This window comes from Taeniopygia guttata, chromosome 4 (genome assembly GCF_048771995.1).
Source record: "Taeniopygia guttata chromosome 4, bTaeGut7.mat, whole genome shotgun sequence".
NCBI classification, from domain to species: Eukaryota; Metazoa; Chordata; class Aves; order Passeriformes; family Estrildidae; genus Taeniopygia; species Taeniopygia guttata.
This window is the reverse complement of record NC_133028.1, coordinates 31195524-31221842: the sequence shown is the minus strand read 5'-3', so window position 1 is coordinate 31221842 and position 26319 is coordinate 31195524. Positions and strand designations below refer to the sequence as shown.

The window sequence follows — 26319 nt, the reverse complement described above, 5'->3', positions numbered from 1 at the left end:
GTACATTATCTATGGGACTCAACCTCAAAGCACATGATGTACTAGCAGTCAGATTTCAACACGGCTGGAATGCAAAGCCTTGACCAGAAGTCAGTGTTAGTATCCTATGTGTCGAAATGAAAAATTTCAGAAAAATTTCAGAACAAACAGAAGCTGCTTCAAAGAATGACTAAAAAGTACAACAATGAGATTAAACAAAAAACCTAGGAGTGCTCACATCCTGAAGTATTTTCTCCAATCCCAGCAAGACTCTTTAGTACATTCAAATACAACATACAGGCCAGTGTAAGGCTATACTGTAGAAAGCAAAACTGACAAAGATTTTAATCTCTATTAGTAAAGCTTAAGAGCACAACATCCATTTATTTAATATCATATGCCAGGGCTTTACAAAGTCTCAATAAGGAGGGCTTTCAGACTCTACCAGGCAATTTGGAAGGCTGCTAGGATATTATGATGGCATTCAATATGTTTGAGTTTATATTGACAATGGCACACACTACTTGAATAATATTATTGTGCGAGCTTCCAGTTGTTTATTATATCCCCCTGCTATTAGTCACAGCTGAGAACTGTAAGGCAGAAGGCAAGCAGCTGTCTAGGGGAGAAATAGCATCAGTCTTCAATGCCTACTTCAAACTTGACAGAGACGTGGAAGCACTCTCAAACTTGTCTCTGAGAGAAAAAGGAGGAAAGAGTCTGGAACTGAACATTACACGGTGGTAAAACTGTGTAAATAGAATAACAGAAGCATCTTTACCTCTCGATTCACCACTCAGGAAAGTGGTGGAAGTGCAAGACCTGACACTTCTCCTCCCAGCCTTGCTTCTGCTATATGAGTTTTCCTTTATCACTAAGAAGTTTTGGTTCAATTTAGATAAAAATGCCCTGGAGTTAACAAGGGATGTAACAGCAGAATGGGCAACTACAGGAACAGCAGGTAAGACTACTTATAGCACTTTGCCCCATTGGCAGAAAATTAGTTGAGGTTTGTGGTCAGTTGTGTTGAAATACCATTTATACTACAGTAGACACTTGGTATTTCTTTCACCCAGAACTGTATTTCCTAACTTAAGATCAGATGCATTTTCCTATTTCTTTTCTTCTAAGCAATGTCTTAAACTTAGGAGACAGGTGATGTTCAAAAGGGATAAATGAAAGCAGTATATAAGATGTAATTATTTCTACTGTTCAGTTATATTTTTAAACAGAAGTGGACTACCTGAGGCAACCAGGACTGCAAACTGTGCTTCGTCTTTACCTGTCAGCAGATGCTATGGCAGATTCCAAGACTTAAAGGTAACTTTTTTGTCCTATCACATCTAATGAGAAAATATTTTACCACTGTCATTTTAAACCTTGCTGCCTCCAATTCTCACTCTTGACTGTACCCAGACAATGTAACTCCAAGACCTTACTGCCAAGTACAAAGCAGACTAACTCTCTTACAGAAGTACGACTGTAGCAGCAGTCTCAGTGAAGAGTTAGACAATCTTCAGTTAAGCCACACACATGCAGAAAAATCTGAAAATACCTACTCTAAGTGCTATTACAGAGTCTTTTCGCTTATCAGTTGGTTTTTAGAAAGGCCACTTTTACATTTCTTGTAGTAAATGTATAATTTGTAATAAACTATAATTTGTTTTGGCATCTAGCTGGTATTTGGTGGGCTCAATATTTTTACACATACAGTGCACTTCAAAAACTTCACTGAAACAGTTCACTGTTTCCTCAAAAACGAAAATATTAAAGATGTAAGACTCACTGAAGAAATACAAGTTCTGTTTCTCTGCCAAAGTTGATACAGTTTCCATAAAAAGCAAACTCCCCTCTAGCCTTGCACCAATAAAACTGTGCAAATAACTCCAGCTCATATTCCGCTCCTCAAGGATTCAGCTGCTTCATAATAAATGGGTTACACTCTAATTCTTGTGCCCTGCCCAGCAGCATTTGGCAGAAAGGTTACATTAAGATCAGTTGTGTGGCTAGATTTTACCTTAATTTATGAGCCAGGCAGAGTTTGAATTTTCACTACCTTGCCACAGCAAAACAAGTTAGGATTCTTCTAGTTTTCTCTCACTTCTCTCAAAAGCTCAGGAGCCGCAGGCACCAAAAATCGCTTTACCATCATTAATCAGGTAGTTCTTAAAGCACACTTGCCACAGAAAATAGAACTAGATCATAGTATCCAGGGTGAAGACAACTAAGTTCTTATTCTAACTTCCACTATTTCTTGACATAGTACAGTGGTTTTGTCTATATTAAAGTTTTCATTAGGGTGAAGCCTGGTCATGTTCTGTGCAACATGGTTTTTGTATTTGAATTACTGTATTTTGGTAAGCATAGTTAGTGCTATTTTAGTTGATTTTGCTTTCCATAATCCAATATTATGAAAGCAATAAAAGGCTTGGAAAAAGACTAGGAGAGATACTAAAGCTGATATTCTACTCTGTGGTAGGCATAAAACACTTGTTTGTTTTGTTGGTATTTTAAAGAAAAGACATCTTGACCATGTTCTCAACCCAGCTCACGGGCTTCACTAATGCCATTCAGTACTGAAAATAAAACTCACAGAAATAGTTTCTCAATGAGTAACTTAAATAAAATATATGAAAGCTGAGTAGGTGGCAATCTACCAGGGCCTGAAAACTAAAAGCTTAGTATGGCATACATTTAAATTTAATGAACAAAAATTTTCTCCTTTTAAGAAAAAATAATCCGTTCAATCTCATAAACAATGTAATTAGGGAGGTGTGGTAAAAAGAAATAAGGTAAAAATCAAAAATCCATATAATTTGAAAAATCTTGAAACAGGAGGGAACTGGGCAGAAACAAGCCTGCCTCATTCACACCATAGAATTAACTTTCAGGAAGAACAAGATTTTTAATCATGCCTACAATTCAGCCCCAAAGTCCAGAGCTTTAGTGGCTTGAAAACAAGATTTCATAGCTATTGGTGCTCCAAAGCTTATGTACTATTAGGTAGATAATACAGCAAACAGCTGGATTCATACCCATGAACAAATATTGCCAAGTTAAATGCTCTGCTTTATGGTAGACTATAACAGGTGTTTTCTTGTAGCACTGTAGCAACATCCACTAAGTTCTCACTGAGAAATTCAATTTTTCTAGGGTTTAAGAAGTTCAACTGTTCCTTAAAGATACCATAACTCACTTCCTTCACCTTGCAGAAAGTACAGGATACAGTTAGATTATAGAAAATAGTGCGGCTCTTTAGCTCAAAAAGTATCTTTATGCTATATTTCTCCATATTTAAGTCTCTTGCAATCTTATCCCCTCATATAACTACTAGATTAAAACTTTTATAAAATTAGAAAATTATTGCTTTCTAACAGAAGCCAATTCTTTAGTTTTGGCGCATTACTGCTAAAGAAACTACCAAAAAGTTGACAAGAAGAAAAAGTATCTAAAACAAAGCCTTATTGGAACCTTTCTAGGAATTAAGTTAAAATACTCTTCAAAACAAACCTTTACTTGATTGTTTTTTATAGCTATTATTATAGCTAGTAGTCATCAAAGAGCTACCCATTCCACTCTAGTTAGCAGGCCTGTATTAAAAATTTTAAGGGGGAAGTGTGAAACATTAAGAATTAATCATTAGCATCCCAAGAAAAGCCAAGAATAAATGTTTTTGTCACTTGTCATTCTTTTTGTAAGAACAACTATTTTGCAACTGCACACAGAAAAAACAATCCTATGTTGCTCACCATTTTGTTCACAATTGAAGTAAATTATGGAGTTAGAGAAGTAAGAATATGGAATGGAGAAATAAGGCGTTGTGCAGTAGAGGAGGGCATGTCCTGCATGGGTGGGCAGAAGACTTCTTAAGGATTGGCAGATGCTTCTGTGGGTGTCACAGGTGGGAAGATGCCAGTGTGGTATTGCTAAAGTGAGGAGATGGCTTTTGGGCAGCCTTGCACCCTTGTGAGATGTGAACTGCCAGTGACAGAGCAAGCTCGTCCCAGGGTGACACATGCTTGTGAGCAGTTTCTGCTTGCTGTGGGACCAGTAGGAGTGAAGCTGCAGTAGTGTTCAGAGGCTGAGAGTCTCCTCTGAAGCAGATTTTTGGGCTTGTGGGGAAAGTACTCACTGCACGGTATTGGGAAAGGTTTCCACAGGAAAGGTGCAGAGCAGTATATGCCTTCCAGAGGAAGGGTGCACACCAGATGGTGTTTGCCAGCAAAGTGCCTTGTATAAACATTTGAGTGAGCTTGCAGTCTATGGAAGAGGAATCAGGGGCAGGGAGGATGACTGGGAACAGAAAAATGTATTTATCCAGAAGGAGAAGATGCCTTTGAAGGTGACAGGGTGAAGTGTGCTGTGGCACCATGGGTCCATAGGTAAGGGATTGAGGAAAGCTTGTGGGCTTGTGAGCAGTGAGTTGCCGGGGGAAGGACAGCCTTCTGAAAGACTTGCACATGCATGTGTGCAGCTGCCATATGGTGTGAAGGTGGTGGGGGTGGCAGGAGAGCGCACTGGTGCTATTCATGGGCTGAATGCCTCATGTTTAGGTGGGCTTGTCTTCCAAGAGAGGACCTGTTATGTGGGGGAGGCCCTTACCCATGAGTGCAGTGCCTTATGTTTGGAGCAGGCTTCCAGTCTTGTGGAAAGTGGTTGTTTGGAAAGCAGTAGCCACCACTAAGTGGGACAGAAGGTCCCGAGAAAGGACTGGGGATATGTAGGGAGGAGCCTTGTCTAGGGGTGACAGGGGATTGTGAGGCAAGACATGGTGGGCAAAAGCTTGCTGTGGTGATTGTGAGCAAAATGAATCCTATTAGGGCAGGCTTGTAGCTATGCAAAAAGGCATGTTCTGTGGAGTAGGGAGAAAGCCTTGTCCTGGAGTGACCACTGCTTTTGCGCAACTTCTATTTGCAGTGTGGGCCTTGTAGGGAACAACAGTGTGATGAACACAGTGATTTATGTTTGAGGCAGTCTCATCTTAAAAAAAGGCCATTCCAGAATGTGGGCATGGGTGCCCGTGAGTGGCAGATGCCTGCAACAATGACGAGTTGCATGAGGGATGACTTGAACTTCTGTGCATGACCTTCTTAATTTACTACCCACCTCCCTTCCCCACATTTTAGGTTTATTTACAGGGAGAAAAAAAACAACCTTAGAAAAATTTAAAATCATGTGTTACCTTCCATCTATAGACTTTTTAGTGTTATTTTTCTTAGCTGCCTCCTTAATGCTTAAATGGATCACCTGTCTCTGGAAAAGACTCGAGACCCATTTAAAACAAGTTCACAGAAAACTGCTGTAGCCCAACTCAGATTTCAGCTTCTACTCTGACTATTCTCTTTTGACTCCCTGCTTTAGAACACATGCATTTTGGACTATTACACTTTAAGTTGTAATTTCACTTTCCCATGCTTCTCTACTTTATTATTGTCTAGCAGAGACACAAGCTACCCAATGCCCAGCCCGCTCATATCCCCTCTCAGAACCTACCTGTTTCCAGTCACTTCAGTTAGGCAGGGATTTTTGCTTGCTGTTGTCCTAATGCACAATCCAGATGAACTAGAAGGATAAAGCAGAGCAGTTAGGTTTTGCAGGGTGGTTCTCTGCAGCTGCAAGTACTTGGGATGCCTGGAAGGCTCTACTGGTGTGCTACAGCTGGCTATAGTTCCCAGGTTAGGAATCCCCAGCGTTTTTCTGTCTAATGCTTTTTAGAATTTGGACTAAGGCTAGTATTGGTTATAATTTAACTTGATTGGTATGAAACTACTTTCATTCCAAATACTGCTGGCTGCTCCAAGCACACTGTTATACTTGGGGTGTTCAGAGACAGGGTAAAGGTGACTGATAATGTCCAAATTTTTTTGTTTGCTGTAGAGGAAATAGGTTGTAGGCAAAGTTGAAATGAAGAGACGGAGGAAAATCTGACAAGTGAGTATGGTACTCTAACACCTAAACAGTGTTTACTTGAGATGCAGGTTATAGGTTCATCCTTCTGAAAACCCTCCAAGAGTAACAGCACTGGAGGAATTATTATGAAGGCATCTTCATGCTGAATGTTGCAATTCATAAGTGTATGAACTTATTGGTTTTAAGATATACTGTTTGTGCTGTCATAGCAGTTAAAAGATAATATTGTTTTAAATTAATTCATTTTTTGTGGCTATTTAGAATTTTCTTAGGCATAGTTAAGACGTTGGCGCTTGGCTGCAGCAGCAGGTAAAGATGGGATCTGTCACCTGTTGTAATCACTGATTTTTAAATTTCAGTGTTCTTGTCTTAACAGCACTATTTTAAAGACTTCTCTTTGTTGGGTTATTACTCAGCTATGTTGTGTTTGTAGACCTAGATCCTGAAATGCAGGTACTGACCCAGTTTATTGAAACAGAGAAGTGCCCTGTGAGGTGTTAAACTTGATTCTGCCTGGTGTGGTGCACTCTCGACTGATGTGATTTTGGCATGTACTGCTACATTTTAATTCCTCTAAACCCAGGTTTATCTTTAAGCACCTCAAGGTAGTGCTTCTGGGAGCTGTGATTGCTATGGTAATCCTGCTCATACAGTAGGCTTGTGAGTACACCTACACTCAGGCAACTTCAGTGGTTGCAAATATAGCTGGTGATACAGGAGTCAGTAGGAAGAGTTGCAATTGTTTTGTTTAACATGGATTTTTAAAAATTGGAACAGATTGCTTTCATCATCCAGAGCTTTCTATCTGAAAAGGAGCTGAGTGAACAATCTGTTGCCTACATTATACTCTTAAAGATTTTACTGGGGGAGGTAGAAACCTGTAAGCCAGCCTTGGAGGTCTGCTCTTGCCTGTTAGGAAGACAGCAGTCTGTGAATGACTCAGTTTGGAACCATGGCAAAGTGGAGCTTATGTAAAGGAGATATTGCTGCCATCAGCCATCCTGTCTGGGTGAGCGGTCCAGAAGTGAGGTAACTGTGTAGTGCTTGAGACACACAGATGCCTTCCTACAGCCATCAATGATTTGTGGCCCTTCTTTGTGGCCCAGCATAAAAAAAGGGAAACACTGGCATCTTTCCTGAGGCTAGCATGAAGCATAAATTACACATGGCACCTTTTAAACATGTTTGAGGAATTTAGAAATTTGTGGTATCTTTTAAGGGAGTCTTTCCTTCTCAAAGCAGAACATTTTTGTATTTCTCTTTTGCTACCATTTTTACTTTATTCTTAGTAAGAAATAGGCTCTCTCTTCTCAGTAGCTGTTTTGGTTTTGGTGATACTGAATAAATTTCAGAATTTTAAATTTTTACCAAAGACATTTAAAATAATCCTTTCTGAGTTAGGTAATGTAGATTTAGAGATTCTTTACTTTGCAATAATATAGCTTCCCTAGAAAGCTGTATTTGGGCATCTCCTATTTTAAATGAAGAGTCAATTGTGTTCTGACCTGGTTAATCTCTTAGTAATAGTTGGATGAAAAGGATGATTGCCCTCAAATGTATACTTTCATCTTGACAAATGTACTTTCAGCTTGACGTTTTCATACCACCAGTAGTGACTCTTCTAATGAGCAATAACTCTTTGTATAGCACTGAAACAAAGTTTTTGCTGGCCTGACCTTTCAGCATGTAAAAGACTGCAGGAGCCAACAGAAACACCAAGTGAGGGACAAAATTTGCTGTTCATAGTTACAACTGTTTGTGCTCGATTAAAGGTATTTACATTGCAATTAAATAATATTTTTATATAAATTTCATAACAGAAAGGAAAGATTCAGTGATGTGTTATAATTACAGATCAAATCTCTAGAATGTGTTTAGCTACATGTTTAGAAAGCAATGGACTCTGCTTACATCTCCAGATTACTTCTCTTTGCTAGTAGCTGCAATGTAATGTGAATAGTAATAGCAGAGATAATAAGACTACAGAAGGAGGAAAATGTGTGTAAAGCACACACCAAATTTACCTTTATGTTGTTTTCCTGCTTCTTTACCTTAATTCCTTTTGTCCTACATTGTTTTTGAAAGACTCTAAAGCAGACACCATAATGTTTGCTTAACAGCTGGAGTGCTGTGTTTACTGAGGTGTATCTAAAAATGGTGCAACAAGGTTCAGAGATTTTTACACTAATAACAATAGTGACTGGTGGCCAGTATTTGAAGACAATTAGCCTTCTCCCTGTGAAAGATAAAGGAGACTTTTCTATAAGTGCTACACTGCATAAAACTTTTCTATTGATGATGGATTAATCTTAAATAGTGTCTTGAAAATGTCCCACTAAAGAATAATAGGAGACTTTTTTGTGAATAATTACATTATAATTTTTCCATTTGACCATCTTGATTCAATGTATCAGTTTAATTTTCTTTCTATAGAAAACCAAGTGGGACTTCCATATTTGATGCCTTCAATTCTGTAAAACATGTCCTCATAACTCACAATATAATTCGAGAACAGTGTCCTAAATTACTGTCTAATTCACAGCTGGGTTTATTATCCTCAAAATATTTTCCAGAGTGATTGTTGGCACAGAGCAAAACAAGATTAAGTGTTATTCACAATGGGTTTCTTCAAAGTTGTTTTGATTTTTTCACTGTGTTCTGTCTTGTTTTTAAAGCCAAGCCTTGTGGTTTAACCCCAGTTAGCAAGCCAGTACAGGCACCTGCTCACCTGAAAGGTGGAGCTGAACCACTCTGTCACCCATAAAACAAAACAGTTTGTAGGAGTTCTGGATGTAGTTTAATACCCCAAAACTCAGAGCAAATAAAATTCTGGTAGGCCAAGATACCCTGTAATGTCCATATTCATGCATGAGCAATTTGTTTCCATGGAACACTTCCTGGGCAAGATTTTATCTGACATCAAGCAGCCTGAATGAAATTCTGAATGAAATGTGGTCATATTCAAGGGCAGAAATAGCTGGTGAAGTATGATAATGAAGTAAATGCCTCTTCATATATTTTGATTAGAGAAGTGTTTTTGATTTGAGTGTTTTTTTCCAGCACAACACTTAATTTAATAGATTCTGTTTAGAAGGAAACATTGAAGTTCCTTAAGAGTAACAGAAAAGAAAAAAATTTCATAACCTGTAGTACTGAAATTTGGAATATTTTATATAATTTGGACAATGGAAAAATATCAAAGCTCTGAGTCCAGCAAAAAGGGAAAGATCTTGTTAGCTTTTATCAGGCTTTATCTATGCCCAGGTGTTTGCTTGCACTCCCTGCATAACTTTACACTTAGATAAATATAGTGATGTAATAGTCTATGGACCAAATCCCAGGCTGCCAAGGTAATTCACCTGGCTTGCACCCTGCTTTTGATCATCCAAGAATTTCTTGTCCTGGCAAAGGAATGAACCACAGGCCAAATCCATATTCTGATGGTAGCTCCTTACTTTACAGTCTTGACCTTCTCTCCCTGCCAAAGACCAAAATGAAGTAGTGAAGAGTTTTGCAATCTGTGCAGTAAGCACATCTCTTTTGAAAATGTTCTATAAATGTTCTGTACTGTACATACATAGCAGCTTGTGACATAATAGGAGAAAAGCCGAGGTATATTATTCTAATCTCCATAACTGGCAATTTTAGGAGGAAGGTGAGCTCCTTTTTATGACATTAAAGAGGTGTTCACAATAAGGGAAGCTACCTACACAAACTCTTGAGATGGGGAGGGTGTAGGGAAGTTATACACATCTGATAATGGGACAATGAACATTAAAAACTTTCTATTTGGAATAGAGTGTTATTCTGAAACAGATTTTTAATCTGCTTCTAAGCCAACAGAAATCCATTTGGCTATCAGTGTCTGAATTACACCATAAAATTGAAGCATTATTCTTAATCAGGATTATGATTAGATAGATGCCAGGGAAAGGGAAGTTGCATTAATGAAGATGAGAAGAAGCTTTAAGGCCAAGGAAGTTGCTACTGCCTTTCACCTAAGTCCATGCACAGAGCATGTGCTATAGAACATATTTAGAGGCCAAAGGCCAGCCAGCAGTGAGCATGAACCAAAGGGGTGTTAGTGAAATTTACACTAAATGGTGTTGTTCGTCTACTGGAGTGACTGGAGAAATGGTACATTGGAAAACACACTTTGCCTGATATCTTGTAGCAGCATTTTTCCTCATAGCATACAAGTGAGTATTTAAAATATGAAGCAGGTGGTGTGTTTAGTAAGAATTTCCAGCAGAAAATTCAAACTTAAAACCAAAGAAAACCAACAAACTGAAAGGGCTTTTAAAAAAATTTTGTTCTTCAGGGAGTCTTTGAGTGACAAGATAGAAAGTCTGAGAGCCCTTCAGTCAGAAATAAAATAATGGCTGATGAGGACATTAATTTCAAGCTGTGTCCAGGGATTTGTTCAGGATCAAGAATTTCTGCTGGAAATGTTTAGTAACTTTCCACAGGTAAAGATAGTTTCAGGACAAGACATGAGGACAAATCTTAGTCAAATGAGGTGCATAGGATAATTCCAGTTTGTGGAAGGAACAGACTGCTGTCCTAGGTGATGCAAAAAACTGAAGGAAGGCTGCTTCTTTGTCTGTCTCATCTGGTTTAAACCTCCTTTCCCTTAAAGATAGAAATTCTGATTTATGCTTGAGTTTAGTGAGAAATTTTGGAATATAAAATACATAGACATGACCTTGAAACTTAATGTTTGACAGCATGCCAAATTACTTTGAGGATTATAACAAAAAATTACTTCTACTGAAATCCTTTGTCATATTATTTTTAAGCAGGCATTTGTTAACTTTCCAGACATACTTTTCATATCCACCTGGCTTGTAATACTTTACTTGATAACATGTACTGAAATGTTTGTCAGGCTTATTAGGATCTTGGTTGGTTAGTTTTTCAAACAAATACAACTAAATATTTATAAACCTTGCTGATAAAAAGGAAATGGTGCAATATACACGCACCATAATACTGTCGCTCCTTTGTTGGTCATCAGTTCTTTCTGTGCTTGGAAGTGTGTGCATTTCTTGAACATGCTGTAACTCATCGCTATTCTATATTGGTACAAATTCCTGAAAGTCAAGCAAGCATGCTTTTTAAACAGAATCCTTGGCAACAAGAAGAAAGGGGGAAAAAATCCAAAGGGTTTTTCTAAAGATTGACAGAGGCTACAAGTTGAGAGGTGAATCAAGTAAGCTGGATAATGTCCAGAAAGTGAGACTAAGAAGAAAGGAAAGAATCCTAGGCTCAGGCAGCAGAATGATAGAGTAATTTTCTAGGACTTAATAGCGTGACATCAGTGAGCCTTTTAGTTCTGTCTGCCAGTGTATTTATTTCCATTCTAACTTAAGTTCAGTTTGTTTTACTTTTAATTCTGTCCCCAGCAAAAGCATGAGTCACCTCTTGCAAATAGATCCATGTTCCTGAACAGTGCAAGTTTTTATACATGAGCTGAACGGTTTTCAAAGTTGAGAGAATAAAAAAACAAACAAGTTCTTTAGAATATACTTGAGCTGCTGTTGATCACTAAATAGTTGCAGACAGATCCTTTGCTGATGCAAATGGGTATGACTTCCATTGATTTCAAGAGGGCTATGTTGAGCCTTTACAATACAATAAGGTACTGGGTACAGACCTGTTACCATCCCACAATCAGGTTTTGTTGAAAAGAAGTCTTGCAAACTTTTCTCTTGAGTCCCCATAGAACTTCCTGCAACAGGCTTCAATAAATTCTGCTGAATGAAGGAAATAATTTTAATTTTCCCCTGCTCACTAAGTATTTTCAGCCTGGTCAGTACTACTAGTAATTTGAAATACGGTTCTTCATTTACTGGAGCATCCATGAAGTTCGAAGTTCTAGAGCACCAGAACCCTAAGAAAAGCTGTGTTTTCTGTAGTTTTACTCCCAGGTCCAGCATGGAAATTCAATAGCTAATATCAGCTCAGACGAGTCAGAACAGGAGACAGCCAGCTCTAGGACTGAAGACAAAACAAGTATTAGATTCTTTATGCATGTGTTGGCTGCTTACTGCTGTGTGGTAGAATGGTCAGAGTTAAAAATTTGCTGTTGATAAAGAAGACATCATATTACAGGTGTCTGTCTGTGAAGGAGTTATATTATCAGTTTCTTTAGAAGGAATAAAAAGACGTAAAGAAAACTTTATAGTAAATATGTTTGCTTCTATTGAAAAATCAGGTGTTTAAAGTTCAATAATTTTTTTTGGCTTGGCCAATATACAGAATTTGATTCTAATACATGATCATGTTTTTCCCATATGTGCATCATTTGGGATATATGGTAAGTATATTTGGAAGAGTGTCAAAATTAAACATGTTACTCATAATTTATTTGAATATATTTGCTACCTCAATTAAAATTTTTTTTGCTTTCATCAACATATAAGTAATAAAAATCCAAGAGTTTTATAATGGTATAATATTGATTTACATATACTAATTTTATTGTTTACTATATACTATATAGTATCAGTTTCCCTGTATTTTAGTTGAAAAATAAAATGAAGAGTAAAGTGACACTGGAGGAAACCTTGCTCCCTCACCTTTTTCTAGTGCACAGGTATTTATAGCAAGAAAATGGCAGTAGATTTTCTTTCACTGGTGTTAACTTTTATGCTCTTAAATATTTAATTTAATTTGTTGAATGATGACTCTGAAGACATCTACATGATGTACACTGTAAGACAGAGCATGTTAATGAGTCTTGTCATTTGTAGTCAGAGGTGATCAGAAACTGTTCTAGGCAAAGTAATCCTGGACCCAGCACTTCTGACAGAGAGAACAGTCAACAGAAGCCCTCATTCCAGGACATTAAGGGTATTAACAGCTTTGGCTAATTAAATTGAAGCACTATATAACTTATTCCCTCTTCTAAATTATGTAGAGGCCTGCAGAGCTGAAAATACCATGTTTTAGGACATATTTCTAATTCTTACCTACTGTCAGACATTGAAAGGGATATTTTATTTCTCCACCCTTAGCTATCAATACAAATGGGTTACAGCAAATATTCTAGACTCTGTTGGAACAGATGCTATCCCTGATTTCAAATTAATCACTATACCCTGTCCCTGGTAGAATAAGACTAACTACATTTAGAATCTAAATTTGAATACAGAGGTAGACTACCCTGTGCACCAATTCGAGTTTGCTGCAGTATTACACAGTCTACACTATCTCCATTTAAATGCATGCTTAATAATGCTTAAATGTATAAATAAACACATGGGCATTGGCTGTTTCAGTTTCTCATCAGCACCCTGTAAAGATCTCAGTTAAGGCTCATGGCTTTCTAACAGTATTATAGCAAATATTTTCCTGTATCACATATAAGGTAAAGGGGAACCTGAGATTTATTTTCATTATAAGTGGAACATTTGGTAGTTTCCTTTACTCAAACTCAGATTTGACCAAGTGAAAACACATTAAAAGGAAACTAAGTTGTCCTGGTCTCTTTGGAATGGACGGTGTGAAGTCATAGTTGAAGATGGATGAAGGACCTCTGAAGACTATTTAGTCAAAGCTCTGTGCAACGGAAGGTCACATAGAGCAGCTTGATATTATCTGTGCCCAGTCTGGTCTTGAATATCTCCAAGGATGGAGACTTTATGATCTCTGAAACCTGTTCCGGTGTTTCATCACCCTAAGTAAAAACATTTTTGTTTAAACAATTTCCAGTATTCCCATCCTTTCCTGGCTACTACTGAGGAGAGTATTTATTGTACATGCTCCTATCAGATACTTCTCCAGGCTGAACATTCATAGTACTTTCAAATTATCATATGAAAAACACTGCAATCCTTTAATTACTTTTGCTGCCCTTGCTCTGGTATGTCTATGTCTGTCTTGTACCCAGGGAGCCCAGATTGTACACAGTGGTCTCTGCAGTGCTGAGCCTGGGAGAAAACTGCCTCCATCAGCCTGCTAGCTAATGCAACTCAAGATGCTGGCTGGCATGTTTTGCTGCACGGGTTGGATTCACCTTGTTTTCCATGAAGACCTTCAGGTTTTCTACTACCATGCCACTTTCCATTCAAATGCACCCCTGTGTGCCTGGGTACTTGGGGTTATTCCTCCTCAGGTGAAGGATTTTTGCACATCCCTTGCTTTACCAGGATTAGCCTTAAAAATTATTTCTACTGAAATACTGTTTTTCTTAGAGATTAGATGAAGTTTCAATAGCAAAATAGTTTGGATTTGGGCAGGACTATGAGAATCAGAAAAGCAAATCAGGACCTTGCCAGCTCTAAATACTGCAAACTTAAATCAAATCTTGTGGGTAAGTACAGAGGCAAAATGAGTTTATATAGACAGTCATTTAATCCTAATTTCACCATGTATTTCCCTAATACTTCCTAGAAAATGCAAATTTGCAAGTGAAGGCTAGAAGTTTTGTACAAAGTGCCTCTTCCAGATTTTATTTTCTAAAACTATTTGTGCAAGTGGGTGGCACTGGTGGTATGTACTGCTGGAATTGTGCCTTGACCCTGCCAAAATCCATTCAAGCAATGATCTTTGAATACTTCTTTCCAAACCACATGACGGGCTCTTGGCTTTTGCAAAGGTTATGTTTATCCAAAACCACCCTTAAAATTCAGTCCAAAAAACCCCAAATGTCCTGTTTAGGATATCTAAAATCAACTTCTTGTGGTTGTTTTGTTTTTTCATGCAGCCATTGGTCATGAGCTTAGCCTGTGCTTCCAGTCTGAGTGATTATTTGTAATGTCACTCACACAATGCTCTCCTATCCTTGCTGACCCTGTGTGTACATGAATCTATAAAGATATTTTTCCTTTTACTAATGCTTGATCCAGGGTAGTAATATAGTGAAAACTTTCTTTTCATAAGTGAAAGCTTTCTTTGCTGTATTTCATTGCAAGAGCATTTCAAGCATCAAAATAAAAGTTAAAGAGCTTAAAAGCCAGCTAGGTTGCATTTGCTACAACATATGTATTTGTTGTCACAACAGATTTGCAACAGAGATCTTGAGTAGTTGGGGAAGACTTAATATGGCTTCATTGCTATAAAGAAACAAGATGATTGTTCTTATCTTAGGGCCTTAAATCCATTTCAGTGCATTACACATTGACGAAAGTATGATAAGCAGCAAAGCAATGGAAAAACTTGCTGATCAACTAAAAAATGCAATAAAAATTAATAAAATACTGTACAAGCTGCAAAGAATTTTATTGTTATATTGCTCTGTCTTCTGCAGATTAACATGGTATCAAACCTCTGTGAAAGCAGCTATTTGAGACATTCTAAAGTAAAAAATAACAACGGCTCCAAGAAAATTGAAATGTTCAAGCAGCAGTTCAGATGCAGAGGAAGGAGCTCTTACGTTTTTAACCAGTTAATGGGTATAGTTACATAAACAGCATGAGGCTCTCTTTGCAGCATAAATCTTATTAGGATTATTTTTCAGAGGAGTAACTTAAAGTTGCTGTGCTTTGAAATTAAGGATATGTAACTCTACCCTCTTATTGGATTGTGGTTGTAGGAAGGTTCTTCACATCACAAGGTTGATAGTGAAAAGAGGTGGTGACAGGTTATCTTTTAGCATCTCAGGGACTTGCCAGGGATGACCGAATACATTCCCCACCACACTGAGCACTAGAAAGGCTCCCTGCTCCGGGTGCTTGGTAGGTCAGTGCAGTGAGGCAGCACTTTGACACACCCTGCAGTGCGCTGAGCCTTCTTTCCATTAGGCATACTCACGTCCTTCAGCACAGGTACCTCAGCACATCTTCCACTCTCTTTCCAAAGGATTCTGCTTCAGTCTGTGTAAAAGATACAAACATAATAGCTCACACAAGAAGTAAAGAATGTCAAAAGCAAAACATCCCGGTAAAATGTCAAACCCTGGAAGAAGATACCTACACATCTGTATCTGTAGGTTGAGTAAACAAAAATACTTATATCCAATTGTGCCTTTAGGGTGTAGCTTCCTTGCTTCTTTCTTTTAATGAAACTGAATATCCACTGCAGTGCATTAGCTTTCCCATTCAATATAATTTGACTGCAGGTAAGTGAACACTTGCGCCATAATTTTTGTCCACTCCTTAAAAAAATATTTGAAGTAATTTCATAGGGATGAGCGACTTAAGTTGGTAACTTAATGGCTTCCTATGACTAAATTAGTGAATTTATTATGCAGTGAAATGAGGACCATAATATGAATACTGAGGTGTCACAGTCAAATTCTACTTTTTCTCAGTTCCCGTTACAAGAGCAGGCTTTGTAGAAGAGTACTGAATAATGAGTTTGTGCTGGGGAACACCCATGGCTGCCCAGCATTCAATGCACTGTCATCTCTATTTTATATTTCACAGCTATAAGACTGCCTTTTAACTTGGCACATAAATATTTGGCAGACTTTCGTGATTTATGTTTATCACAGCCCTTATGCTTTTACATAAATCATTACGATTGGTTTTTAATGTGACCTTGATAAACAGTACATTGTAAGAAATTTCAAGTTAGAATCCTGTTTCATGAATACCTGTATTCATAAACTACACTAATATAACATTGATGCCTGTCACACTCATTGCTTTCATGTTTCCAAAGACAAGTTTGGAAAGGTATGCATGAGAAACCTACTGCTGAGACCTGGGGTAGCAAGTTTCCCATAGCATTCCTAGAATAACAGAGGAAGAAATATGCAAATCACTTCAAACCCAGACACTTTGGACACAGCTTACAAATTAGTCTTTTTGGCATAAATCCTAGTTCAATAGCTTGATTATTCAACTGTAGTTTTGCACTCCTGCTACAAAAGGAAGGAATTTCAAGCATGTTGTTTGTGAGCTGCTTACAAGCCCTCCCCTATGAACCCTGGACCCTTTTCTTAACTGCAGCAAAGCAGGCTGAGAACATGCCGCAGAGCACTGTGCTGGAGTAGTTTTTAAATGTTAATGAATAATATGATTACTTTATTAGAGGACCCTTCTGTGATGTGTTTCCAGGCACTGTTCAGGAATGTATTTATGCACACAATGTTTTATTTGCTTAAGAGAACTAATTTTTTTTTTTTTTTTAATATCCTTTGACCTTCCTCCCCACTCTCCTTTTCAATTTTTCAAGTTGTTGATGTAAAACTTCTGTGAAACAAAGCAGGGTAACTGGCAGACAACAGTGTTCTAATGTCTGCTATAAGTATTTTTGAAGAGTCACGATCTGTTCTGTATCCAAATGATTAAGGAGATCGTGTCTATGCAGCAGCATTAATCACTCCTTCAATTATGTCCCTGAACTGCTTCCAGAGCTCTGATATCTTATTTCTTCATCTCATATTACATGTGACAGGAATGAAAAGAGGCTGTAAAAAAGAAGTAGGCACTACTTCCTATTCTAGTTCCTGGTATACATAAAACCACAATCCTACTTATATCTGACATTAAAAATCTGGATAACATTCTACTTGTGGAGAGAATACAACAACGGTGACAGAAATAATTCAGGCATTTTTCTTTTAAGCAGGTTGTTATTTTGAAAAACTGTGCTGTAAATTAAAACAGCTCATCCAAGCATCTGTAAATTGCATGACTAGCACTTACTCAGCAAATGACTTCCTGTGGACCTCACTGACCTTGTCAATATTGTGAGGGGCATAGCTACAGATGGAGAGAAATTGATTTTGACTAGTTACTCTTAGAATGTACAAAAAAGTAGCTCTGTAACAAGGAGGCGTGAGATAACTTAAAAATACATGAGAATTTTTAAAGCATACAAAGAATTTCTGTATATTCAGTGTTCCTGATCCACAGCTTTCTTGCTTGTCTCACTGTTTTGTGTTATAGCTATAATTTAAATAATAATTATTTTAAAAAAGAAAAAAACCAAAACAATCTCAGCTTGTTTGGAGGTAAGGTTGTTAATTAGCTGTCATATTTATGTAAGAGCTTCCAACTGTCAACTGGACTAACATGCAAAATAATGCTTTCTTAAAGTTTTATTCCTGATGTAAGGTCAATTTCAAGCCAAACTGAATTCTTCTGAGAATATAAATTATGTGTGTGTCATGGTTCCAATTGGCAATATTGGTGAGATGTGCTGGTCTGCACTAGATTGCTTTGCGTACTTGTTTAACTTAAAGTAAATATTACCTATTGAAAAGATATTTTTTCAAGGCATAACTCCTTTTTAGGTTTAAGGTCCTGGGTTCTGTGAAATTGATCTTTTTAATTTTTTTCTCCTAATACCTGTTTGTAGCCAAAAGTTTATCCAGGCAAAAAAATAGACAATGAAAATAAGATTTGAACTCCTTTATTTTCAGGTTTGTAAATACTTTGTCTCCCTCCATAATTTTTAATATTTTTTTTTTTGCAATTCACCTCTGCACTTGTCCACAAAGTAGTCAAATTACAGAACTGTGCTGTGAACTGTCATACTTCTTGACAGAACTGATTTTATTTGCAATTTGAAGGATTTGCTGTATCTTACCTATTGTTTCCTGAATATCTGCTGCAATGGCCTTGGTAGCAGAAATTATTTAGAAGTTAAACAGTATAGCTCAAGGAAGCACCATTTGACTCAAACAGTTCTGCTGTGTGCTTAGATATGTCCAGCCACTGTGACTTAGGTAAGACAAGTCAATACTGTTGCACACCCTGAATTGTTCCTGGACTATAGAATTTGCAAGGACTGTAGACCTTACATTGTGGATCTTTTGCTGATTTTTTTGACATTTCAAAATGGAATTTTTCAACCAGCACGAAAACTATGGTAATGTCCAGAATTTAAGGCTGTCAGGTGCTCTATAAATTCAGATACTCTCTGTGCTAAAGGACTTAAAACTAAATTCACACAATACCCAACTGTCTGTAGAGTAATTTCAATGGAACAAGAGAGAATGGAGTAAATAGCAATGCAATAATCTGCTTAAGGAAATTGGTAAGGCCTTGGACTTCATGGTCAGTTCATTTTCAATACAGCTGGGAAAAATCTCATGTAAGAAACTGATTTGGAAAACCAGTTCAGTTCTAGGCTGTTCATTCCTGGCTGCACACACAAATACAGCTGATAATATGCAGTATATTCTATCTGCAGGTGGCCATGTTTGCACTAAAAATTGAAATCTAATTTAATCTCCACCTATAGGATAGAGAAAATGATAAAAGGGTAGTAAAATAGCCAGCCCAGGTTTACACTGTAGGAGATCATCAAAGGACAGAATTTGTCATGATCTGCATACTATTGGCAACACATTTTGCCCTTATCCTTATCTGAAACAAAACTAATAACATGACTTCCTACTGACATTGTTTGGAACAAAAGTATTAAATCAAAATTATTCATCACTTCTGCCTTCAATTCACGTCTTCTTAGATACAGTTACCTGTATTGAAATTTAAACACAAAAATGTTCCACTACCTATGCTGCCAATTTTAAACAATTTATCATTACCATGTAAGAATAAATTTCATAGCTGGCTTTGATGAGCAGTGCAAAAGTCTAGGTTCCAATACCAAGTGTTCCTACATTGTTAATTTTCACACTTAGTGTTCAGATCTGCTTGCTTCTACAAATTAGCACAAGAACTCAGAAAGAAAAGCCAGGTCAAAGGCATTTTAGTAATGCATGTATCCTCATGGCAGGAAGCAAAGTAAGCTGATAGAAGAGACACTTCGAGAAATCCTCAGATGCCTTGTCTGTTGCCAAAAAAAAACTTCCAAGTGCTTTCAGCTTTCTGGTTTGATGTTTTGTTGTTGCTGTTGTCTTGTTTGTTTGTTTGTTCTTTTCATAATTGCAATTAAACCACCGCCAGAAAATCATATTAATAGTTTGTGGGCAGTCTTGGGAAAGGTTAAGGCTTGTATCATAGGAATAATAATAGGCCATGTATTTTAGGTATCTCAGCACTGTCATAATGACACACCTCTGAATTTTACAGGACATAGTCTGTTATAAATCTGTTAAAGTGCAAAGTACAGTTCTGTCCATATGTTACTCCTTATGTTATTTGGATAAAATTCTGATAAATTCAGTAGCAGCAGCAGGTGGCTTATGAGTAGTGACTGCAATACATATACCAGATTCTATAGGCTGTGGTCCTGGCTTTCTCTTTCCTTTCTTTTCTTTTCTTTTCTTTTCTTTTCTTTTCTTTTCTTTTCTTTTCTTTTCTTTTCTTTTCTTTTCTTTTCTTTTCTTTTCTTTTCTTTTCTTTTCTTTTCTTTTCTTTTCTTTTCTTTTCTTTTCTTTTCTTTTCTTTTCTTTTCTCTTCTCTTCTCTTCTCTTCTCTTCTCTTCTCTTCTCTTCTCTTCTCTTCTCTTCTCTTCTCTTCTCTTCTCTTCTCTTCTCTTCTCTTCTCTTCTCTTTCTTTTTTAGCTGAATGAAATGGTTCATTCTATGTGTATTGAATGTTCAGTTATTTGGGATAAGACTGTGGAATTTCTTGTATTTCTAAATTTAATTCAACAAATGGAATCGTGCCAGCCATGTGGCCCTGATTTCTGAAGCAGCTGAAGGATCACCTACACGTTTTCTGTAGTGAACTTTGGACTTCATGAGCTACTGTTCGGGTTTATACCGATTTCTGAATAAAAACCAACCGGTTGGTTGGTATTTTGCAGAAAGTTACTGCTGACATCTAGTGGTGTTCTTTGAGAGTACGAAACCCTGACAAATAAGGCACTTTCATGATTAAGTGCAACTGCTAATGCGATACTTCGATGCTGCCTTTTCAAAATAATAAAATGTGACACTTCCTGTTATAAATAGCTTTCTTTGGTAGGGGTGGGGTAGAATATGCCAATAACACCAATTTCAGCTCTATTATTTTGAAATTATTTTACTCTCTTATACAGAAAAGGTGATTCAATGCATTTCTTCTAATTTTCTTATAATAATAAAGTACCTAAAATAAAATATTTCTCATAGTTCCATTATTAGGTCAGTTGCTAAATAATGCAGTGCAAAAAGAAGTATTCTGGATCCATTATTTTTGTATCAATCTATTCATATTTAAACTATTAGTCATAGTAGAGCAGTGACTAATAGTTTCAGGTCTAAAAATCTCATGACATTTCAAGAAACCTATTCAGAAAATGCTTATTTATTTGGCCAGGCAGTACTATATGGAATCAAATCTGCTGTCTTTACTACCTCCTATGACTTCTCCAAATGAAAATTTCTTTTTTTTGTTTCAGTATTTTTAATTTAATGTTTTGGTTTGTTTGGGTTTTTTCCCCCAGTACTGTTATACACAGAATTCAAATCAGAAGTGATGCATAATATCCACTGCCTGTTTATAAAGTACAGTAAAGGAGATCACTTGCAAAGGATATTCTTAGCAGTTAGAGAAACTTCCATGATGTAGTTTGGAGGATACAAATAACAGTTTTGAGATACTCAAATTATGCTATATACACATGCGATTGTTTTCATTACAGACACAGATATTAAGTATACAGATTTAAGATGCTTGCTGAACGTCAATTGAAGAGAATTTAATTTGATTTATGGTCATGTTTATGTAGATACATGACCCTGATTTTACAAAGTGTTTCCCAGTGTAATCAGGAGCTGGGATGAAGAACATAATACAACACCAAGCTTGTGTGGTGTAATTAAAAAGAACCATTGATGTGACATCACAGCCTATGTACTTTGTTTCCCCAATATGGATTATACTTTATGCTTGACATATCCATGCATACTGAAATGAAGTAGGTTACTTAGATATACTGAGGCTTCATTTCTCACCTAAAATCAGGATGTCCAAAACATTGGAACTATTAACTATACAGATGCATACAATGATAGAATTATAATTGTAGACTTAATCTTTGGACAATTAATACTAAATTCCTGATGGGTTGTGTTTGTTCAATTGGGTAGCATTAGGGCAAAGATGTAAGAGGCTCCTACTGCCTAACAGATGGCCTTCAGAAGGTCAGCCTATTTTGTAAGTTTAAACTGTCAATGACCTTTTTGTGCCAGTCTTATTTTCACATGTGTATATGATCAGTACTCAGTATAAACATGGAAGAACAACATTGTAAAGAAACTGCACTAAGGTTTAAGCAATCAAAAAAGGCAGTATTCCAAAGAGAAGGGCTCCAGGGAAGCTAGAACATAGGCAGTAGTATTTTGGCTAAATGCATATTTTGGGTTTACTTTCCTCATCTTCAATAGTAACGTCAGGTCAATGAGTTTCAGGCTGGTGAAACCCACAAAATCTTTCTGAAATATTTCAATATTCATGCAAGACACATGCAGAAACTGCTGCTTCAGAAACCTTCTAGACAGTCCAGAAAGCACTGCTTGGCAAGTTCCCCCTTCTTTTCCTCACTGTGTATTGCTTCTACAGACTGTAATGCTACAACATTAATGCAACAGTTTTGCACAGAAATTTTTAATACTCTTCTCATAATTTCCTCTTGCTATCTGTCTCTTTACATGTGCTTTCTCCTGAAGCAGCTTCCAAACAAGCAACATGCTTTCATCATCCAATAAGCAGAAGACAGAATTGAAACCTTAACAAAAAATAAGAAACAAAATCTGTGAATAGAGATTTTTTTTTCAGGCTATCTTCACATCCAGAAAAATATCAGAGTGCTAGTTTTTACTTGTTTTCTATTGATCAAATGACAAGAAGCCTATAAACTTGTCTTTAAAAGACAGTTTCTGACTGTGCATAATGTCAATGACATGGTTACAACCAATAGACCAACACGTTGCATGTTTGTATTTTCCTTTTTGTAGAAATAGAATACAGGGATTCTAAAATCTCCCATTTTTTCTGCTAAAAATAGATATAGTTTCCTGAGAAAGTAATGCCTTAACCTCTGTATTGCTGAGCAAGCCAGCAATTCAGACACATGTGTGGTATAATATCTGTAAAACATAAGCAAGCTATCAGTTGGCAGGAGGAAATGTCTTACTTGATGTGACGATTTTTCTTATAATTTTTTGTCCTGTAGATATTATAGACAGGTCTATAGCAATTTTCTTATTGGGGGATGCTACCATTGTCAATGTATGTTCTCACTCCTGCACTTTTCCTGTGCAATATTCCCTTTTGCTTTTCAATTTGTACTCCAGGTTTGGAGTTTGGAGTTCCTTATATTTTAAGCGGTGTGGTCTGTGACAGTGGCCTGTGAGGATGTTTGGCAGATCCTCCTGATCTAGAGTGTCTGTAAAAGCAGGAAGCAGATCCCAATGACATGGATTGTCACTTAAAGATTTTATTTGGCTGTGTTGCTTGGCAAGATTTTCTGCAGAATGTAAAATCATCTCTTGCAGAATCTTTCTATCTCTCAGTATCTTTTTTTAAAATTAACAGTTATCAGAGATTGGTTGCATAACATGAGGTTTCAAATGGATATTAAAAACTAATTAGACAGATTGTCATCAGGTCATCTTGCATATTTCCTGTGTTATTAGCAGTGAGTGATAAATCCTTACTTCTGGTAAATTAGGTCAGAATTCACCCAATGCAACCTGCTGTGGAGCAAGCTGCTAGTCTTAGAAAAAATTTTTCTATATGCTCTGTTCTGATCCCTGGTCCTCAGGCTTCTTATGTTTCTTTGTGCCTGGGGTGGTCTCATTACTGCAGCAAGGATCCAGATTTTAAGTGCATCAACTCTGTACCTCACTTTCTGTTGTTCACATAGATGCACAACACACTGCAAGATGTCTTCTTGTCTTTACTGCCCATTTAAATTATCCTCAAGCACGTCCTGATACTTTAGAAAATAGAAACCCTACAGATAACCAGTTTCCAATGTTACAGACATGCTGGTTTAGTTGTGCTAAACAGAGTGGTGACTCTTACTTCTTCCACATTGTTCTGCAGTTTTACTTTCCCTAATACAAATTAGTCTGAATGTTATGCTGTTTTTCCATTAAATTCCCCACTGGGTCAAAATTGCAGCCAAGTAGGTAATTAAATCTACTTATCAGGATGGTTAATGGAGAACAGCAGAGCTATTACCATGCAGGGGAACATATTTATATGCAAATGACTATTTGTATTTGCTTCCAATGTTGTTCCAATGTAAATGTTTCCAAATTTATTTTGTATGCTCAAAGCAATAAGCTGTAGGCAAGAAAAAACTGACCTCAAGGAATGCATTTTGTGCAATACAGTAAAAAAATTTTAACAGTCTCTAGCTTCAAGACATTGAATCAGGCCCAGTGCTTTATAATTTGTTTTTATATATGTTTTCTTGAATTTTGTAAATTTAATAGATGAATTTCTGTCCATAATAGTAATATTTCCACTTCTTACATAAAACTTGGCATAATAATTAAATGAAATTGTAAATGTGTATCAACTGTTAAACCTAGTATTTTATTTAGCCAGTTACAGTAGGACACACTTCTCTATTTTTTGTGCCCTTATTCAGGCTAGGAGAAGGAATTGAAAGATGTTGTTCCGTGCTTTATTTATAGATAAACGTTTTCACATTCTTAATCTGAGAGAAGCAATAGTTGTTTAAGGTCTGCAGGTGAATTTGGTAATAATATAACCCACAGGACCTCATATTTCAATCTAGCAATATTATAGTTAAAGCATGATATTTTTGCTAGCAGTTATGGTTGACCTTTCTTTTTTTCTTCTCTGTGAATGATTTTCTAACTCCCTCTGTTTGTCTTGCAAAGAGAGGGCTACAATGGTACTGTAGACAATGGACCTAAAAAAGCTGTTGATTGGATTCAAATAACTGTTGTGTTCACTTGGATTCAGAATGAAAAATAGAAATTTTAAATACCTGTAAAACCCAAGTTTTGTTCTAAGAACATAGAATCATGTTACTTCATCCTATACTTTTACTGAGTTAATAATTTTTGTGTTACATTTGTTACATTTAAGATTACACACGTCATATTTACCACTACTAAAATAAAATCTAACATGAATGAGAAAATCGAAATTCTCTGATATTTCTTCTTAAAAACTTCTTCCAAGTAGTTATTCCCCAGATACCTGAATCTGGTTTTATAAGGACTGTTACAATTTCTTTGGCTATCATGCTCAGCAACCTCAAACCTGTAACTGAAATTGTATTATGTTGATTTCAGTAGTTAATAGAAGGCAAAGTAAACAAAGTTGTATTGGGAGCAATGTGTGAATATCCTTGAATTCATCACAATAAAACAGAGCATTGCCAAAATCCCACACAGCTGGGTAGAATACACAGAAGTAAGATCATCTCTGTGGAGTCCATGTAAAGTCCATACTTCCAGAAGGCTCACCATCAATATTTATGAACATGCATTTAAAAGCATGCTCATGATTTGATTACTACCTTGTAATAGAAGTTGGATGTAGCAACTCATGTATATGGCTGTTGTGATACACTTCAGGAAATTTTTAATACCTGGCAGCTGAGAATGTCTCCTTTTATTGTACTGAAATATGATAGGGTTTAAAATACACTTATTTTCATGAGGAAAAAACAACCCAAAGAATAACTTATTGCGACTGTTTCCATATTTTCATGAGAGATATTAGAAAATAAGTGTGGACAAGACATGTGCTTGGGCCTTTGTAAAGAAGTAATTTTGGATTAGAAGTCAGCTGTCAGCACAGCCAAATACTTCTTGGGGATGAGGAATTACAAAGTGTGGACTATCTGGCTGTTTTCATAGTTATTTACTTCTGTGCATCTTACCTTCTGTAAGCTCAAAGGGAATCTGAGTATTTAGGGCTTTGAAGCCACAGGGATTCCTCAGGGAAAAAAAATCAATGAAAAAAGATACAGGATAGAGATTTCAGTAAATGGAAAGCTGAAATACACCTGTGGTTCTTTTAAATACAGGTTACCTTCAGATTCCAGAGATTACATTGCCTTAAAATCCTAGTGGGAAAATATTTCTAAAAGCGGTAGGCTTGTCCTAATATTTGCTCTTTGTGTTGCAAACATGACCGTAAATCAAATGATGGAATTTATACTTTATTATTAAAGTTTGCTGTGCTCACAGTGAAACTGCTTGGCATGGGAGCCACTGTATGTGACTTGAATTGGGATATAGATTTCTTCTTGGAAATATACTGTGAAAACATGCATGGCAACATGCCAGAAAAAGGGGGAACAACAAAAATGGAAGGGATTCTGAAACCAGACAATTAAATACTGTGGGAAGATGCTGTTAAATAGAAACTGTTGCAAATCAGAAATATTTAATATGCATGCTTAATTGAGAAATCTGGATAAGAATAAGATTTTAGGAAGGCTGTCAACTTTTGGGGAGAGTTGTTGGAGATACAAAAATATTTCCACAACACAAGAATATCTAAGTCTTAAATTCTAGCTTCTTTACTACTTCCTTACAAAAAAAGGCTAAAACATTTAAGAGCAATAGTTATATATACCTGAATCCTGTGCTGCAAATACGAAACATTGAGGGACCTCTGTTATAAAATGGTGGCAAAATGAAGT

General features: G+C 36.7%; 1 protein-coding gene across 2 annotated transcripts in view; it reads left to right on the top strand.

Moving 5' to 3' along the window:
* Positions 1 to 612: 612 nt before the first annotated feature.
* The window catches only part of TLR3 (toll like receptor 3), a 41233-nt gene continuing 15526 nt past the window's right edge, over positions 613 to 26319 (top strand). The window contains exons 1-2 of one of the 2 annotated variants that reach the window (XM_072928259.1): positions 613 to 940; positions 1196 to 1299. The gene's annotated coding sequence lies outside the window, so the exon portion shown is untranslated. Of the gene's footprint in view, positions 1300 to 26319 lie in introns of both variants that reach the window. The other variant, XM_072928260.1, reaches the window with a different exon arrangement.